Source organism: Pongo pygmaeus, chromosome 5, assembly GCF_028885625.2.
Source record: "Pongo pygmaeus isolate AG05252 chromosome 5, NHGRI_mPonPyg2-v2.0_pri, whole genome shotgun sequence".
In the NCBI taxonomy this organism is placed as follows: Eukaryota; Metazoa; Chordata; class Mammalia; order Primates; family Hominidae; genus Pongo; species Pongo pygmaeus.
Window position 1 is genome coordinate 122,109,321 of NC_072378.2, and position 19,798 is coordinate 122,129,118.

The following is a 19,798-nucleotide window of genomic DNA, read 5'->3' on the forward strand; positions in this document are numbered from 1 at the left end:
GAGCATTTTTCCCCATGCTTGTTGGCCATTTGTATATCTTCTTTTGAGAATTGTCTATTCATGTCCTTAGCCCACTTTTTGATAGGACTGTTTGTTTTTTCTCTTCCTGATTTGAGTTCTTTGTAGATTCTGGATATTAGTCCTTTGTTAAATGTATACATTGTGAAGATTTTCTCCCACTCTGTGGGTAGTCTGTTAACTCTGCTGATTATTTCTCTTGTTGTGCAGAAGCTTTTTAATTTAATTAAGTCCCATTTATTTATCTTTATTTTTGTTGTGTTTGCTTTTGTGTTCTTGGTCATGAAGTCTTGGTCATGAAGTCTCTGCCAAAGCCAATATCTAGAGTAGTTTTTCTGACATTGTCTTCTAGAATCTTTAGGTTTCAGATCTTAGATTTAAGCCTTTGATTCATCTTGAGTTGATTTTTGTGTAAGGTGAGAGATGAGGAACCAGTTTCATTCTTCTACATGTAGCTCCCTAATTATCCCAGCACCATTTGTTGAATAGATTGTCCTTTTTCCACTTTATGGTTTGTTTGTTTTGTCAAAGACAAGTTGGCTGTAAGTGTTTGGCTTTATTTCTGGGTTCTTTATTCTGTTTCATTGCTCTATGTGCTTATTTTTATACCTTTAGCATGCTGTTTTGGTGACTATGGCCTTATAATATTGTTTGAAGTCAGGTAATATGATGCCTCCAGACTTGTTCTTTTTGCTTAGTCTTGCTTTGGTTATGTGGGCTCTTTTTTGGTTCCATATGAATTTTAAGATTTTTTTTCTAGTTCTGTGAAGAATGTTGGTGGTATTTTGATGGGAATTACATTGAATTTGTAGATTACTTTTGGCAGTATGGTCATTTTCACAATATTGATTCTAACCATCCATGAGCTTGAGATGTGTTTCTATTTGTTTGTGTCATCTATGAGTTCTTTCAGCAGTGTTTTGTAGTTTTCCTTGTAGAAGTCTTTCACCTCCTTGGTTAGGTATATTCCTAAGTTTTTTTTTTTTTTTTTTTTTTTTTTTTTTAATTCAGTTGTTGTGAAAGGGATTGAGTTCTTGATTTAATCCTCAACTTGTTTGCTGTTGGTGTAGAACAGAGCGACTAATTTGTGTACATTAATTTTGTATCCTGAAACTTTTTCATTTACCAGTTCTAGGAGCTTTTGGATGAGTCTTTAGGGTTTTCTAGGTATACAATCCTACAATCAACAAACAATGACAGTTTGACTTCCTCTGTGCTGATTTGGATGCCATTTATTTCTTTCTCTCGTCTGATTGCTCTGGCTAGGACTTCCCATACTATGTTGAATAGAGGTGGTAAAAGTGGGCATCCTTGTCTTGTTCTACTTCTCAGGGGGAATGCTTTCAACTTTTCCCCATTCAGTATAATGTTGGCTGTGGATTTGTTGTAGACAGCTTTTATTACCTGAAGGTGTGTCTCTTCTGTGCTGATTTTGCTGAGGGTTTTAATCATAAAGGGATGCTGAATTTTTTCTGTGTCTATTGAGATGATCATGTGATTTTTGTTTTTAATTCTGTTTAAGTGGTGTATCACATTTATTGACTTACATATGTTAAACCATCCCTGCATCCCTAGTATGAAACCCACTTGATCATGGTGGATTATGTTTTTGATATGCTGTTGAATTCGGTTCTCTAGGATTTTGCTGAGGACTTTTGCATCTATGTTCATCTGGAATACTGGTCTGTGATTTTATTTTTGTTATATCCTTCCCTAGGTTTGCTATTAGGGTGATACTGGCTTCATAGAATGATTTAGGGAGATTCCCTTTTCCTCTGTCTTTTGTAATAGTGTCAATAAGATTGGTATCAATTCTTCTTTGAATGTGTGATAGAATTCAGCTGTGAATCCATCTGGTACTGGACTTTTTTTGTTGGCAATTTTTAAAAATTTTATTTCAATCTTGCTGCTTGTTATTGGTCTGTTCAGAGATTCTATATCTTCCTGGTTTAATCTAGAAAGGTTGTATATTTCCAAGAATGTATCCATCTCTCTAGGTTTTCTAGTTTATGTGGATAAAGGTGTTCATAGCAGCCTTGAATAATCTTTTGTATTTCTGTGGTATCAGTTGTAATGTCTCCCATTTCATTTTTAATTGGGCTTACTTGGATCTTCTTCCTTCTTTACTTGATTAATCTTGCAAATGATCTATTTTATTTACCTTTTCAAGAAACCAGCTTTTTGTTTCATTTTTCTTTTGTACTTTTTTGTTTGAATATCATTTAGTTCTGCTCTGATTTTGGTTATTTCTTTTGTTCTGCTGGGTTTGGGTTTGGGTTTGGATTGTTCTTTTTTCTCCAGTTCCATGAGATGTGACCTTAGATTGTCTATTTGTGCTGTTTCAGGCTTTTTGATATGGGCATTTAATGCTATGGACTTTCCTCTTATCACTGCTATTGCTGTATCCCGGACATTTTGGTAGGTTGTATCACAATTATCATTCAGTTCAAAGAATTTTTTAATTTCCATCTTGATTTCACTGTTTGCCCAATGAGCATTCAGGGGCAGGTTATTTAATTTCCATATATTTGCATGGTTTTGAGGGTTCCCTTTGGAGGTGATTTCCAATTTTATTCCTTTGTGTTCTGAGAGAGTACTTGATATAATTTTGATTTTCTTAAATTTACTGAGACTTGTTTTGTGGCCTATCATATGGTCTATCTTGGAGAATGTTCCATGTGCTGATGAATAGAATGTATATTCTGCAGTTATTGGGTAGAATGTTCTATAAATATCTGTTAAGTTCATTTGTTCTAGGGTATAGCTTAAGTCCATTGTTTCTTTCTTGACTTTCTGTCTTGATGACCTGTCTAGTGCTGTCAGTGGAGTATTAAAATTCCCCACTATTATTGTGTTGCTGTCTGTCTCATTTCTTAGGTCTAGAAGTAATTGTTTTATAAATTTGGGAGCTCCAGTGTTAGGTGCATGTATATTTAGAATTGTGATATTTTCCTGTTGGACTAGTTCTTTTATCATTATATATTGCCCGTTTTTGTCTTTTTAAACTGCTGTTGCTTTAAAGTTTGTTTTGTCTGATATAAGAATAGCTACTTCTGCTCACTTTTGGTGTCCATTTGCATGAAATATCTTTTTCTACCCCTTTACCTTAACTTTATGTGAGTCCTTATGTGTTAGGTGAGTCTCCTGAAGACAGCAGAAACTTGGTTGGTGAATGTGTATCCATTCTGCCATTCTATATCTTTTAAGTGGAGCATTTAGGCCATTTACATTCAATGTTAGTATTGAGATATGAGGTATTATTTCATTCATTTTGCTATTTGTTGTCTGAATACCTTGTTGTTGGTTTTTCTTTGTGTTATTGTTTTATAGATCCTGTAAGATTTACGCTTTAAGGAGGTTCTATTTTGGTGTATTTTGAGGATTTGTTTCAAGATTTAGAGCTCCTTTTAGCAGTTCTTATAGTGCTGGCTTAGTAGTGGCGAATTCTCACACCATTTGTTTGTCTGGAAAAGACTGTATCTTTCCTTCATTTATGAAGCTTAGTTTTGCTGGATACAAAATTCATGACTAATAATTGTTTTGTTTAAGGAGGCTAAAAAATAGGACCCCAATCCCTTCTAGCTTGTAGGGTTTCTGCTGAGAAATCTGTTGTTAATCTGATAGGTTTTTCTTTATAGGTCACCTGATGCTTTTGCCTCACAGCTCTAAAGATTCTTTCTTTCATCTAGACTTCAGATAACCTGATGACTATTTGCCTAGGCAATGATCTTTTTGCAATGAATTTTCCAGGTGTTCTTTGAGCTTCTTGCATTTCAATGTCTAGAATATTCTCTCAAATATGTTTTCCAAACTTCTAGATTTCTCTTCTTCCTTGGGAATACCAATTATTCTTAGATTTGGATGTTTAAGATGGTGCCAAACTTCTTGGAGGCTTTGTTCATTTTTAAAAATTATTTTTTCTTTTTTTCTTTTTTAATAAATTGGGTTGATTTGAAAGCCTTGTCTTGATGCTCTGAACTTCTTTCTTCTGCTTGTTTGATTCTTTTGCTGAGACTTTCTAGTGCATTTTGAATTTCTCTAAGTGTGTCCTTGATTTCCAGAAGCTGTGATTGTTCTTTATCTATTCTTTCTATTTCACTGAAGAGTTTTCCTTTCATATCCTGTATCATGTTTCTGATTTATCTAAGTTGGACTTCACCTTTCTCTGGTAACTCCTTGATTAGCTTAATAATCAACCTTCTGAATTCTTTTTCTGGCAATTCAGAGATTTTGTTTGGGTTTGAATCCATTGCTGGTAGCTGGTATGATCTTTTGGGAGTCCTAAAGAAGTTTGTTTTATCATATTATCAGAATTGTTTTTCTGGTTCCCCCTCATTTGGGTAGACTAAGTCAGAAGGAAAATCTGAGACTCGGGGGCAGCTTTTCAGATTCTTTCGTCTCAAGGGTGTTCCCTTGATGTGGTGTTCTCCCCCTTCCTCTAAAAATGAAGCTCCCTGAGACCAAACTGTAGTGATTGTTTTTGCTCCTCTGGGTCTATCCACCCAGCAGAGCTACTGGCCTCCAGGCTGGTACTAAGGAGTGTCTGCAAAGAGTACTGTGATATGGTCCGTCCTTAGGTCTTGCAGCTGTGGATACCAGCACCTGCCCTGGTGGAGGTAGCAGGGGAGTGAAATGGACTCTATGAGGGTTTTTGGTTGTGCTTTTGTTTAGTGCACTGATTTTGTGTTGGTTGGCCTCCAGCCAGGAGGTGATGCTTTCAAGAGCGCATCAGTTGTGGTCCTATAGGGAATATGCAAACTTGCCCTAGGGATACCTGGTTAAGTATTTGGGTTTCTCAGAAGGTGGGCAGGGCCATAGAGCCCCCAAAAGATTATGACTATTGTCTTCAGCTACCATGGTGAATACAGAAAGACTACCAGGTGGGGGCAGGGATAGGTGTGTCTGAGCCCAGCCTCTCCTTGTATGGGGCTTGTTGTGGCTACTGTATGGGATGGGGGTGTGGTTCTCAGTCTAATGAAATTATATTCCCAGGGGGATTATAGCTGCCTCTGCTGCATCATACAGGTCACCAGGGAAAGAGGGGAAAGCTGGCAGTCACAGGCCTCACCCTGCTCCCACACAGCCTGCAGTCCTAAAAGCTGGTCTCACTCCCACCATATCCCCTCAGCAGCACTGAGTCTATTTCCAGGCAGCTGGTGACAGGCAGAGAACATGTCCCAGACCACCAGCCTCCCTCCTGAGAAAGTAACTCAACTCACAGTTTTTTTGGCATCTTGGAGAGCCTGCAGCAGCGATCCCGTTCCTTCAAAGGGTCTGTGGATTCGCTCGGCTTTCCTGCTATGTTCCTGTGATAGTTCTTGGAGCAAAAGTTCACTATGTGAGTCTCCACACGCTGCTCCGTCCATCTGGGCAGGAACTGCAAGCTAGTCCTGCCTCCTATCCACCATCATCCTCCGCAAATAAATAATTTTCAACTGGCATTTATTATTAATCTGTTCCAGGCACTTAATACATATACACATATTATCTAGTCTCAATGACCACATTATAGAGGAAGATGTTAAGTAACTTGCCTAACATCCCACAGCCAGATACTGGCAGAGCTAGAATTGATACTGAGCAGAGAAAAGAACCATGCTCAAAAATCTTATATTATTCTTTCTTTATTCTTGGTGTTCAACGTTCAATGAGTAATAACACAGTCTATTTGCTCTATAATCTTAAACTAAAACATGATGTGATAGGAAAGGATAAATTATAATAGTATCATCCTACTTCGTTTTATGGTAAAGCAAATCAGTCACCACAAGAGAGAAAATCACCACACACACACACATAAAATTGTGAAACTATACAAAGTATCATTTGGTTGTCAATATGCCCCTCCAAAGACTGAGTTGATTGTACTACACCTTCTCAGAGCTCTATCTGGGAAAGGATAAGAAGGTTCACATACTTCTTTTTTTTTTTTTTCCTAAATGGCAAAAAGCCCAGACTTTTTTGTTACCATTCCATGGTAAACATTTGTCTCTCCAGTCACCCAGATTCATGATTCATTTGTTAGGGGCTTAGTGGGCACATTTTGGCTGTCAGCCTGCCATGTGCCCATGCCGGGCATTGAGTGAGTTCTGTATAGAAGAAGTCTCTCCTTTTTGACCATACAAGAGCATGTGGATGGGCTTTCTAACCAGATGCAGTTTAGCAATGAGATAGGTATGCAACACAGGAAAGGCCTAAGGAGGCACCTCGCTCACGAATTACCACGGATGCCACACTCAGCACTGAGCAGTGTTGGCCGTGAACTACATTACAGCACGGTAGCTGTACTGTTTTATTGTGCCTCTTTATGTGTTAGATAGCACAGAGATGTGACTTCTTAAGGAACCATCACTGTTTGAAACACGTGAAGCAAGCCTAGAACTGCTATATTATATGACAACTATGTGTTTGCTTTGTTTCATAATGATTCATAATGGTCTTTTGAGCATTATGAATCAGGCTATACAGCCTCAGTTTTTACCTCATTTAAAAATGAGACTTCTATCAACACCAATTCTAAAAATGTCCGTAAAACATCTGCACTGATGCCCCCTAACCTTGTTGGAGCTCAAGCTTTTGCCTTCAAGAAATCATTGTACAGAACAACAACCGTATAAAACTTGAATAGCTGAGAATGTAAATGTAGAGGAAGTAAAGAGGCAAAGGATAGTTAAAGCCACATCTTTTCTTTCTGTTAGGTTGGTGCTTTCTCTAACACTTTCTATGTTTCTTATTTCATTCATTCTTTTAATGAGTAATTATTGTGTGCCTTGTATGTGCAAGGCACTGTAGTAGGAACAAGAATGGAGGAGATAATTTTGAGGCACAGAGTAGTTTGAGGGGTAGGCTGGTGCTGGGAAGTGTGCTAATAAGCATAGTTTAAATTAGGAAATGAGCATAGTATACCCAAATAACAGCAATATTCAAGTGAGAAAGGAATGAATATAAAGAAGTAAAAAAATTCCCATGTATATTGCCTATGCCAAATTTTATTCATAGCCAGCACTGTAGCCAGAAAGAAGTGAATATTTGTTCTCTGCCTCCTTCCTTCCTGAACTCAGAGTTCTGTCTCAAGCATAATAAGCACAATTCAACTTAATTACACATTCAATAAGTTTCAGGTGGGGAGAGGCTATAATTTAAAATATTTTCTATCAGAAAATATGTTTTAAAAGCCAAACCATTTACAAGCAAATTTTGAGAACTGTGTGCACCTACATGGAATCATGTTCTTTCCTTTTCATAGGACTTAACTCGTCATATAACTATATTCGTAATTATGTAATGATATAGAGCTTAGCTAACTACGTAAAGTTAGGCTAAATATGTAGCAAAATTTCGTTCTTCACAGTTAAAAGTTCAAGATCTATTTATGGTCACTGTATTAGTCCATTTTCATGCTGCTGAGAAAGACATACCCAACTTTGGGAAGAAAGAGGTTAAGTTGGACTTGTAGTTTCATATGGCTGATGAGGCCTCAGAATCATGGAGGGAGGTAGTAAAAGGCATTTCTTTTTTTTTTTTTTTTTTTACAGAGTCTTGCTCTGTTGCCTAGGCTGGAGTGCAGTGGTGCGATCTTGGCTCACTGCAAGCTCCACCTCCCAGGTTCACACCATTCTCCTGCCTCAGCCTCCTGAGTAGCTGGGACTACAGGTGCCCGCCACCATGCCCATCTAATTTTTTTGTATTTTTAGTAGAGACGGGGTTTCACCATGTTAGCCAGGATGGTCTCAATCTCCTGACCTCGTGATCCGCCTGCCTCAGCCTCCCAAAGTGCTGGGATTACAGGCGTGAGCCACCGCACCCGGCCAAAAGGCACTTCTTACATGGTGGTGGCAAGAGAAAATGAGGAAGATGCAAAAGCAGAAACCCTTGATAAAACCATCAGATCTTGTGAGACTTTTTCAGTACCATGAGAACAGTATGGGGGAACTACCCCCATAATTCAAATTATCTCCCATTGAGTCTCTCCCACAATGCATGGGAATTATGGGAGTACAATTCAAGATGAGATTTGGGTGAGTACACAGAGCAAAACCATATTATTCCACCCATGACCCCTCCAAATCTCATGTCCTCACATTTCAAAACCAATTATGCATTCGCAACAGCCTCCCAAAGTCTTAACTCATTTCAGCATTAGCCCAAAACTCCACAGTCCAAAGTCTCATCTGAGACAAGTCAAGTCCCTTCTGCCTATAAGCCTGTAAAATCAAAAGCAAGCTAGTTACTTCCTAGACACAATGAGAATACAGGTATTGGGTAAATACAGCCATTCCAAATGGGAAAAATTGGACAAAACAAAGTGGTTACAGGGCATATGCAAGTCTGAAATCCAGTGGGGCAGTCAAAATTTAAAGCTCCAAAATGATCTCCTTTGACTCCATGTCTCACATCCAGGTCACACTGATGCAAGAGGTAGGTTCCCAAAGTCTTGGGTAACTCCACCCCTGTGTCTTTGCAGGGTATACCTACCTCCTGGCTGCTTTCACAGGCTGGTGTTGAGTGTCTGTGGCTTTCCCAGGTGCATGGTGCAAGCTGTCAGTAAATCTACCATTCTGGGGTCTGGAGGACAATGGCTGTCTTCTCACAGCTCCACTAGGCAGTGCCTTAGTAGGAGCTCTGTGTGGGGGCTCCAATCCCACATTTCCCTACCATACTGCCCTAGCAGAGGTTCTCCATGAGGGCCCCGCCCTGCAGCAAACTTTTGCCTGGGCATCCAGGCATTTCCATACATCTTCTGAAATCTAGGTGGAGGTTCCCAAACCTCAATTCTTGACTTCTGTGCACCTGCCAGCTTAACGCCACGTGGAAGCTGCCAAGGTTTGGGGCTTGCACCCTCTGAAGCCATAAGCCAAGCTATACCTTGGCCCCTTTTAGCAGTGGCTGGAGCAGCTGGGATGCAGGGCACCAAGTCCCTAGGCTGCACACACAGCATGGGGACCCTAGGACTGGCCCAGAAAACCATTTTTTCCTCCTAGGCTTCTGGGTCTGTGAAGAGAGGGGCTGCTATGAAGTCCTATGACCTGCCCTAGAGACATTTTCCCCATTGTCTTGGGGATTAACATTGGGCTCCTTGTTACTTATGCAAATTTCTGCAGCCAGCTTGAATTTCTCCTCAAAAAATGGGTTTTTCTTTTCTACTTCATCATCAGGCTGCAAATTTTCTGAACTTTTCTGCTTTGTTTCCCTTTTAAAATGGAATGCTTTTAACAGCACCCAAGTCAATTTTTTTTTTTTTTTTTTGAGACAAAGTCTTACTCTGTCGTCCAGGCTAGAGTGCAGTTGTGTGATCTCAGCTCATTGTAAACTCTGCCTCCTGGTACAAGTGATTCTCTGTCATCCAGGCTGGAGTGCAGTGGTGTGATCTCAGCTCATTGTAACCTCCACCTCCTGGTACAAGCAATTCTCCTGCCTCAGCCTCCTGAATAGGTGGGACTACAGGCAAATACCACCACACCCAGCTAATTTTTGTATTTTTAGTAGAGATGGGTTTCACCATGTTGGCCAGGCTGGTCCCGAACTCCCGACTCAAGTGATCTGCCCACCTCAGCCTCCCAAACTGCTGGGATTACAGGCATGAGTCACCGTGCCTGGCCCCGAGTCACATCTTTAATGGTTTGCTGCTTAGAAATTTCTTCTGCCAGATACCCTAAATTGTCTCTCTCAAGTTCAAAATTCCACAAATCTCTAGGACTGGGGCAAAATGCTGCCCATCTCTTGGCTAAAACATAGTAAGAGTCACCTTTGCTCCAGTTCCTAATAAATTCCTCATCTTCAACTGAGACCACCTCAGCCTGGACCTTATTATTCAGATCACTATCAGGCTTTAGGTCAAAGCCATTCAACAAGTCACAGGGAAGTTCCAAACTTTCCCACATTTTCCTGTCTTCTTCTGAGCCCTCCAAACTGTTGCAGCCTCTGCCTGTTACCCAGTTCCAAAGTAACTTCCACATGTTTGGGTATCTTTTCAGCAATACCCAATGCTACTGGTACCAATTTACTGTATTAGTCCATTTTCATGCTGCTGATAAAGACATACCCAAGATTGGGAAGAAAAAGAGGTTTAATTGGACTTACAGTTTGACGTGGCTGGGAATAACTCGGAATCATGGCAGCAGGTGAAAGACACTTCTTATATGGCAGTAGAAAGAGAAAATGAGGAATATGCAAAAGCAGAAACCCCTGACAAAACCATCAGGTCTCATGAGACTTATTCACTACCATGGGAACAGTATGAGAGAAACCGCCCCATGATTCAAATTATCTTCCACTGACTCCCTCCTACAACACTTGGGAATTATGGGAGTACAATTCAAAATGAGATTTGGGTGGGGACACAGAGCCAAACCATATCACACACTATCTTTCTACCTATTATGGATTCAAAACTGTTAATTTTTTTTTTGTGGATTTCTAGTATGAGACTTTTTATCCTAAACATTTACCAATAATACATTAATTATAACTTAAAGTATTTTCTCCTTGAAGTTAAATTTGTGGTAGAATTCTTAAACTTTAAAAACTTAGAATTCATTCAATCCTTTTTTTGGGTGAAGTTTTTGAAGCAGTGAAAGAGAGGATTTTTTTTCATTTCTGTACCAAGATCATTCCAACACTACATAATTACAGTCTTGTGAGTAATTTTAAATGATTTTCTGAGAGATCAGCTTAGTTACTGAACAAAATTTAACAAAAAAATTCATTAAATCTGAAGTTGCTATGCTTATGGTGCAGGTACGTTCTTACATTCTTTTTCTTCTCCAAAATTTTTCAGATCCAAACACCATATCAGAGTTAATTGCTTTTAGGGCTTATATTTAGAGACATTTTAATAAAAGTCATGAGACTTCATCCTGTGTTTTTATGGGACTTGAGTCTAAAGAGATGAATCCGAGTGGTTGTTAAATCTGAATTAATATTTTTGACATTCCATTGGCAACACAACTGCTGATTTGGAATATCTGTTGTGACTTTAGTACACTTTGGTCATGAAGATTGAGTGCAAAATATTATAAGACTTCAAAAAAATTTTGAAAAGTTCATTTTGGGTCACAAATGTGGTTCCCACTTGTATTTCTCTAGTTACATGTTTAACAGCAGAGTAAATGTCCAGCACGACTGACATTCTGGGAAAAAGAATTAACTAAGAGCTTTTTCAAGTTTTATGAACAGAAAAATCACAAGAGAATTCAGATAGCCCCAAAAAGCTGTTGACATATTATGGTAGAAATCCCTGCTCACTAAGGAGTACTTACAGAATAATCGTTCAGAGAAAGGTCAATTTTGGCTATGCCACTTCATAGCTCAGAACTTGTGATTTTATGCAAAATACTTCAACATTCTCAGCCTTGATGTCCACATATGTAAAATGAGAGAAATAATGGATATTATATAGAGTTATTATAAGCACGAAATGAGATCATGTAAAAAAGTGGCTGAGACATTGTAGCTTTGCAATACATGGTAGCTGTATAGCTGTATATGCCAGGAAAATAAATGCTAAACAATAATGAGTGACTAAATCACAACAATCTTGTGAATTCTGGGCCCGAGTCCTAAAGAACTTGTGAAAAACCATGACCTTTTCATTGACTGGTATGTGTTTTGTGTAGGAAACATGTTTATAATGTATGAGAGATTGAAGTTCAATTCTCTTATTTTCTTTCACTGAAGAGGCATCATAGTGTCATGCTCTCAATATTGTTCTTTTTAATACTTATTTGAAGAATTGAGTCTGTGCTGCCTAAGAATTTATGATTGGTAATGGGAATTAATCATATAAACTAGACCCTGCATATGTGTTAGCTAATGCTTTACCTTTGTTTAGTCTAGAAATGCCTTAACTTTATTAAATAACTACCTCTTAAAAAAGTACTGAGAAATTGCATTGTTGGAAATTTTAGGAAAGACTACTGGGGGTGATTTGGGGAGTTGTCCTATAAATTATCTTTGCAGACTTCTGGGTACCCTTCTGCACATAAGGCCAGTCCTGCCTGTAGCTTCTCTGCTGTTTTCACATTCCACTTCAGGTAAAAGAGGGACAGTGCTGTTTAATCACACGAGCCTATGTGACATAATTTATGCACATAAGCATAATATGATTTATCTGCACAAAAAAAATCAAAAGACAAACAATATAGAAAAGCAATGTACACAAAGAAATTCACAACAGTATTTTTTATAGTAATATTAGAAATGACCTAATCACTCTCAGGAGGGAAATGACTGGATAATTATCAAATTAAGTCAATGAAGTATTAGTTGCTAAAGTAGTAATTATGAACATGACAATGTCATAATATAATGTTACTTAAATAAAACAGAACAAAGATTGTATTTCCTCATCATTACAACTTCAGAAACTATGTAAGCATGGATAAATTCTAGAAGTAAAAACTAAAAATCATACATGATAGTGAAAATTGTGTATATTTGCCCTTTCTTTTTACCTTTCCTCTACTGCCATAATTATGCTGGTACAAAAGATATAAATATAGAGTAAGCAATAAAAAATTCAATGTGATCTACAAAATGTATAGCACTGTATAAAATATGTTCAAGTATTATTCTGTATGTAAAAGTTTAACTTGAGACTATTTAAATTAATAATTATAGGAATAGTTGAATACATATAGTAATGTTTATTTGTCAGTTAGTATATCTAAAAAAAAAAAAACAGAGTAAATGAATTAGAAGTAGAAGACACAAATTATTGCCTCAACTAAGCCAGTAAGTGACAATTTAACTTGAGACAGTTTATTTTTCTGAAACTGAATTTTAACTGTAAAACTCAGGAATTGACTAAGATTCTTTCAGGTATGTTTCTAGTCTGAAGTTTTTTTATTCTGAGCCTACAGCTCTCTATCCAAGCTTTATGTGATGTTTACACCCTTTATTTCAGGCACTATCCTAATAATAATACTAATTACTACTATTGCATTTATTAGAACATCTACTGAAAATGTGACTTAATTAAATCTTAAATGATTACAAGTTTTATCCACTATTTAAAATTTCTTCTCAGCTCCCTATCAATCTTAAGAATTTTATCTTTGGAGATATCTAAGATAAAAATTATATATATATAGATTTCTTTTATATGTAAATATATGAAAATATATATTCTTTCATATATATAAATTTTATATATGAATTTTATATATGATATATAATTACTCTATCTGAAAATGAAAACTAGAGTGTATTTTTATACCTGCTTTTTGTTCTTTTTAAACTTTTCAACCTAAAAAGTGTTTGTGCACAATTTTAATTTTGCAATTTCATTAGATCATAGAATTATAAGATGCAATTTTTTGTAAAAATATAATTGGATAAGGTTTTTTTATTAACAGACTAAAAATTGGTAAGAATTTGAAATGATCAAATTAGTTTATGAATATAAAACAAACTACCAAGGGTATTTAGAAATAAGCTCCAGCAAGGAACTTCAGACTGTCTTAAACAAAACATATTCTCATTCTTACCTGCTCCTTACAACTGATTAGAATAATTACAAATGAGCTATAAAGTTAGGGCCATCAAGAGGCAGCTTGCTTTTTGATATTTTCAGTGTCAGGAAGGAAATGAATTGCCTTCAATCAAGGACTGGTAATTACCACAATTCAGGAGCTCACCACCTACAGGAAATGAAAAGACAGAACATAAAGTCTGTTATAGCAGCTTACGTTGCTTTGATCTTCAGCAAAACTCCATTTGCTGCAGTATCCTGGCATTCTCCACTTTATTGAATGTGAGGGTTCGTAATGGACACGGCGTGTTACTGACTAATTTCAGTGAGGAAACTCCACCTCTTTCTCTCTTATTTTCGTGTTTGACAAGAAGCTCTTTCTCCTACAGATAAACACATTAAACTTTATCTGATATGGCATGAAGTAAAACAGTGTCAATTTGAGGACACAGACAAGTTTGAATGAGCTACATAAACATTTAGGCTTTGTTGGACCAACTAAATTTTATTATAAATCTCTCCTCAAACACGTTATAGTCTGCACTCAAAGTCGCTTGTCCAATAAAAGCCTATTTATTTTTTACCTCTATATTTACTTGTACCAGCACATAGAAATTTTTAAGCCTCAAGAGAAGACAAATCACAAAATATTCAGCACCAGAAACCCCAAATTTTAAAATTCCATTGGGTTTGGGGTTTGATTATTTAGCACAAGTTGTGGGTCAGATGAAAGACATTCTGGTCAGAGGGTTTATAATTTTAGATGCTTTATTTCCTGTGTAATATTTATGATGTGACATTTCTGGAAATATATGGTCAGGGAAGGTATAGAGAGCAACATTTTCATGAGAGCTGGTAGAAAGTTTGGCGAGAGGGATACAATAACAGGTAAAATAAACTCTTCCCATAACCCCTTTTTGTCTTACACACAAGTGACCCCTCTCTTGAGATAGGCTAACCCAATAAAGCCTGGTTGAGGTATGTCTGTTCATTAATCCAACATTTAATAATTCTCTCCCATGTACCAGGCACTGTACAAGGCACCAGATCTGGCAATGACTACCAAGGCAACCTCTAATAGGAGCAAATACTCATTTAAAACCCTCCAGCCAACATGGCAAAACTCCATCTCTACTAAAATTACAAAAGTTAGCTGGGCGTGGTGGTGTGTGCCTGTAATCCCAGGTATTCGGGAGGCTGAGACAAGAGAATCGCTTGAATCCGGGAGGTGGAGGTTGCAGTGAGCCGAGATCTTGCCACTGCACTCCAGCCTGGGCGACAGAGCAAGACTGTTTCAAAAAAAAAAAAAAAGCCTCCAGCCTAAAATGACTCCTTTAGTTTTTGTCCCCTGGTAATTCTATGTAACCCATTTAGAATCTGGCTTTTAAACTAAGATAATTAAAGTGAGATTAAGAAACTATTAAGACTGACATGAGAAAAATGTCAGCAAGGACCTTTAGGTTTATCTACTGAATTTGTCTCATGAAATGCTATTCAGTGACATTTACTAAACTGAAGTACCTACAACTATTTACTTCTAATTGGAAAAAAAATTCATGTAGCTTGAATATGGGTATGGGAATAAGGGGAAATTGAGTTACTTAACTGCTGTGGTTTGAATGTGTTCCCCAAAGTTCACGTATTGGAAATTTAATTCTCCATGCAACAGTACTGAGAGTTGAGATCTCTAGGAGGTAATTAGATCATGAGGGCTCTGCCCTGGATTAATGCTGTTATCACAGGAATGGATTAATTATCATGGGAACAGTTTCCTGATAAAGGTGATTTCAACTCTGTCTTGCCTTCTCATGCTTTCTTACCCTTCCACCTTCTGCCATAGGATGATGCAACAGAAAAGCCATCACCAGATACCAGCACCTTAATGTTGGACTTCTCAGCCTCCAGAACTGTAAGAAATAAATCCCTGTTCTTTATAAATTACCCAGTCTGAGGTATCCTGTTTTAGCAGCACAAAATGGACTATGATAGAAAATTGGTACGAAGGAGTAGTACCATTGTTATAACAAATACCTAAAAATGGAAGCCACTCTGGAACTGGGTAAGGGGTAGAGTATGGAAGAATTTAGAGGAGCAGGCTAGAAAAAGCCTAAATTGCTGTGTATTACTCCAAGATGGTAAGAAATAAATCTCTGTTTTTTATAAATTGCCCAGACTCACAGCACAAAACAAATTAAGACATTAAGATTTGCCCCATTCTTAGAATTCATTTCTTCCATTTTCCTTTTAATTAAATCAATGCCAGCATCTAAGCAGTGTGCACCTTTTGACCATAGTCTTTCTAATTGACCGGAAGCTTAGATGTGGAAAATGCAAAAATTATGCACATTTCTGGTGGGTTTAACTTCTGAGAAATTTTTACAAGATTTTCCTTATTTTATCTGCTCCAGTAAACCTGTGGTTTCATGAACAGGCCTAGAATTTGAGATCCAGCTTCTAAACTTCAAAGGTGACTTTTCAACCCATTTGTTTATAGACCTGGTATTAACCTTTTGAGTTCTAGAATAGGGTTTTAGAACTTACTTTCATAAAAATTTATATAGTCAATTCCATTCATTTATGCTAAGGACATAGAATATTTCTAGATTGCACAATATGTTTCTGTGGGAATTGAATGGAAATCCAGGTTTCCTGACAAGAAACAAAGGATCTTTTAATCTCTCTTGATCCCAGTCACTTCTCAAGAAAAAAATTATTTACCTGAATTCCATTGCTTCCTTGTGGGATTTTTTTAAAATGCTGGATTGTGGATTAAATAAAAAGATCTGAGAAATAGGTCAGAAATTAAATCCTGGTGTTGTCATGGTTTTTTTTAAATAGCACCCTTGAAATTGGTTGCAGAACATACATTTTATCTGATTCTAATTATGTGGAATTTCGAAGTCATTTTGGTAACAGAAACTACTCTAACCTGTTATTAAACTCAGGATTTTTTTAAGAAATAAAAATTGCCTGGTAAGAATGTTAACGTTTAAAAAACTATTAGTGAATCAGACCAACAAAGCCTACTCAAATGAATCTGTATCTTTATTCATGGTTCAAGCATTACTTCCACTTAACTAAAAATGAATATATCCCCTGGAACTTAAAATAAAGGTTGAAGAAAAAAATGAATGCATCTTTAATCTTTTATGGTTACAGATATAATAGAAAAATTGTTTCTGCCTCAAAACCCTACTTTTAAATAATTAATGAAATATAGACATTAATAAATGTCTCTAAAATTGCATTTCCCAGGGATATATCTATTTAACTCCTGATTCTTTTGTTAACATCACCAATACATGGGAAAAGAAACTGAAGCTTTTTAAATTACATGCTAATATATGGCCATCAATTTTAAGGGATTTTGAAAAGTCCACAATAGTAAAAATAGAGTAGGAAAAGTTGTAGTGAAGAAATAAAATAAAATAAATTAGCTAAACAATTAGGCTCTCTTTATTTATTTGAAGGAAGTATTTAGAAGTATGTGCTGATTCTTATGTTCTCATACTTCAAGATGAGATCATGCTGACATGCACTATTAGGGCCCTCACTCTTGTCCATATTGTTTTGGCAAGCTTTAAGCAGATGGCTCTGTAATATGGTAATACCTTCTCTTTGGATAACTCTTCATTTCAAAGCAATCCGTAGACATTACACCTTTAATTACAGGAGACCTCGAGGCACAAAGCAAAAGCAGAATGAATTTCATCATGGGAATATACACAGCAAGGCATTAACATCTATAGTTAAATATGTCAACATCAAACTTCTTGCTGTACCACCCACCATTTCACACAGTTCAGCTAGCTGACTCGTTCATAACTTTAAGGCTCATCAGAATAAATTAATGATTCATCACTAATAAAGATGCAGTGTGTGTACCTTTATTCTTCACTAGGGTAACATGACCCTTCTGAATACTTCTGGAGCAAATGTGTATGAAGTGCTTGGTTTTTTGTCACTAAGTCTATGTACTCAGAAAAGACACAAATTTTCAGTATTCTGGTTTACCACTAGCCAGGCAAAGGAAACTGTAAATAAATGTTTCACCACATATTTATGTGAAAAAAATTAATTGGTGAATGGGGTTTGTTGTGATCCTTAATAATAATGAATCATAATTTTACACGTATAGTAGGATGAAGCATTTGAGATTTGATTCTAGCATTTCTGTCTATGTGTTCATAATTTATCCAATGGAAGTATTAAAAGAAAAGCTTTTTGGGAGGCCTTATTTGAGTTCAGAAGTCTCACACTTATGCACTTCTATCAAGTGATGTAATAGGAATGTGTTTAAGATCAGCAGATGATATATTGAATGTAAACATAAGGTGCTCATGATGAAAGCAGAAACACTAATTTAATTGATTGGAAGAAAACAGAAATTCACCAGGAGTCAAAATCCCAAATAAGAGGTCCATGTTTTCAAGGCTTATTTTAATAGTATTAACTACTTCAACAAATTATTTTTCTTTGCTATTTTCTATTCACTTAAAAATATTTAATGGTTTTATTGAACTATATTTTACATATAAAATTCGCCCATTGATAATATGCAACTTGATTATTTTTAGTAAAATTTAGAATTGTGCAAATATGATAGATTCCATTTTAGATAACTTCTGTCATTCTAAAAAGATCTTTAATGTCCATTTTTAGTGAAATCTGCTCCCACCCCCAGTCCCAGCAAACACTGATATAATTTTCATCTACTTATTTTTGCTTTTTCTAGAAATTTCATATAAAAAGTGTGGTTTGCAAAATAAAATCCCCTGCACTTGTGAATGTTATATCACATTGGAAAGGGGACTTTGCCAATGTAAATAAGACTTACAAATGCGGAGATTATCCAGGACTATCTGGATGGGCCCAGTGTAATCACTTCAGCCCTTAAAAGCACAGAACCTTTCTCAGCTGGGTCAGAGAGATACAATAATGGAAGAAGAGTCAGAGAGATGCAATGCAAGAAAGACTCAGTCTGCCATTGGTGGCTTTGAAATTGGAGGAAGGGAGCCGTGAGTCAAGAAATGGAGGGGACCTCTAGAAGGGAACAGTCAGAGAAATAGATTACCCTCTAGAGCCTCCAGAAAGAAACACAGCCCTGTCAATTTAGCTTAGGGAGACCCATGTCAGGCTTATGGCCTCCAAAATGATAAGATAATACATTTGTATTGTTTTATGTCATTAAGTTTGTAGGAATTATTATGGTAGCAATATAAAACTCATAGAAATTACTTCTTTCATTTTGTATGATTTTGAGATGCGTTCATTTCGTTGCATGGATCATTCTATTTTATTGCTGAGTATCATTCTATTGTATTGACATCAAATTTTGTTTTTCCAATCACCTATTGGTGGGCATTTGGGTCGTTTCCAGTTTTTGGCTATTGTAAGTGATGATTTTATAGACATTTATGTACAAATCTTTTTGTGGATATCTAAATATATGATTTTGTTTCTCTTGGATAAATACCTAAGATTAGAATTGCTGAGTCATATGGTAAATGGATACTTAACTTTTAAAACCTCCCAAACTGTTCTTCAAAATGGTTGTACCATTTTACATCCCCACCAATAATGTATAAAGGTTCCAGTTTCTCGAAATGTTTGCCAACACTTGGTATGGTCAGTCTTTTTGATTCTAGTCATTCTAGTGGGTATATAATGATATTTCATTGTAATTTTAATTTGCATTATCCTAATGACAGATGATGTTGAGCATGTCTTCATTTGGTGTATTTATTATCATTTTTAGCCATACATATATCTTTTTTAGTGAAATGCCTATTGAAATATTTTTCCCATTTTCTTGTTGAGTTATTTGTCACCTTATTACTGAGCTTGAAAAGTTCTTTATGTATTCTGTTCAATAACCAGAAGGCCTCACCTTCTAGCATTCACACCCTTGAGTAGTACCTTCCTCATTGCTCCAGGATTGGTCTGACCAACAGAACCAAACAACATATGGCAGAAATGGTGGTATATCACTTCCAAGGTTAGGTTATAAGAGACTGTGTTTTCCATCTCAGCTTCTTTCTCTCCCCTGCCAAACCCCTTTGCATCATTCATTCCGGAGAATCCAGCTGCCGTGTCTTGAGGACAATCAGATGGCCTATAAAGGGCCCCTGGGACAAGGAACTGAGGTATTTTTCCAACAGCCAACATGGAACCGAGGCCTGCCAACAACCGTATGAGTGAGCACGGAATTGTCTAGCTCCAGATGACTGTGGCTTTGGCCAACAGCTTGTCTTGAGACACCCTGAGCCAGCACCACTCAGCTAAGCCACTTCCAGATTCCTGCCCCTC

The 19,798-nt window shown here is 36.9% G+C and overlaps 1 long non-coding RNA gene across 1 annotated transcript in view; it reads left to right on the forward strand.

Annotated features, from left to right (window-relative positions):
* The window catches only part of LOC129038466 (uncharacterized), a 198,671-nt gene extending 182,098 nt beyond the window's left edge, over positions 1 to 16,573 (forward strand). Inside the window, exon 4 of the long non-coding RNA XR_010126768.1 lies at positions 15,330 to 16,573. This is a non-coding gene — a long non-coding RNA (uncharacterized LOC129038466). The remainder of the gene's footprint in view (positions 1 to 15,329) is intronic.
* The last annotated feature ends 3,225 nt before the right edge of the window (positions 16,574 to 19,798 follow it).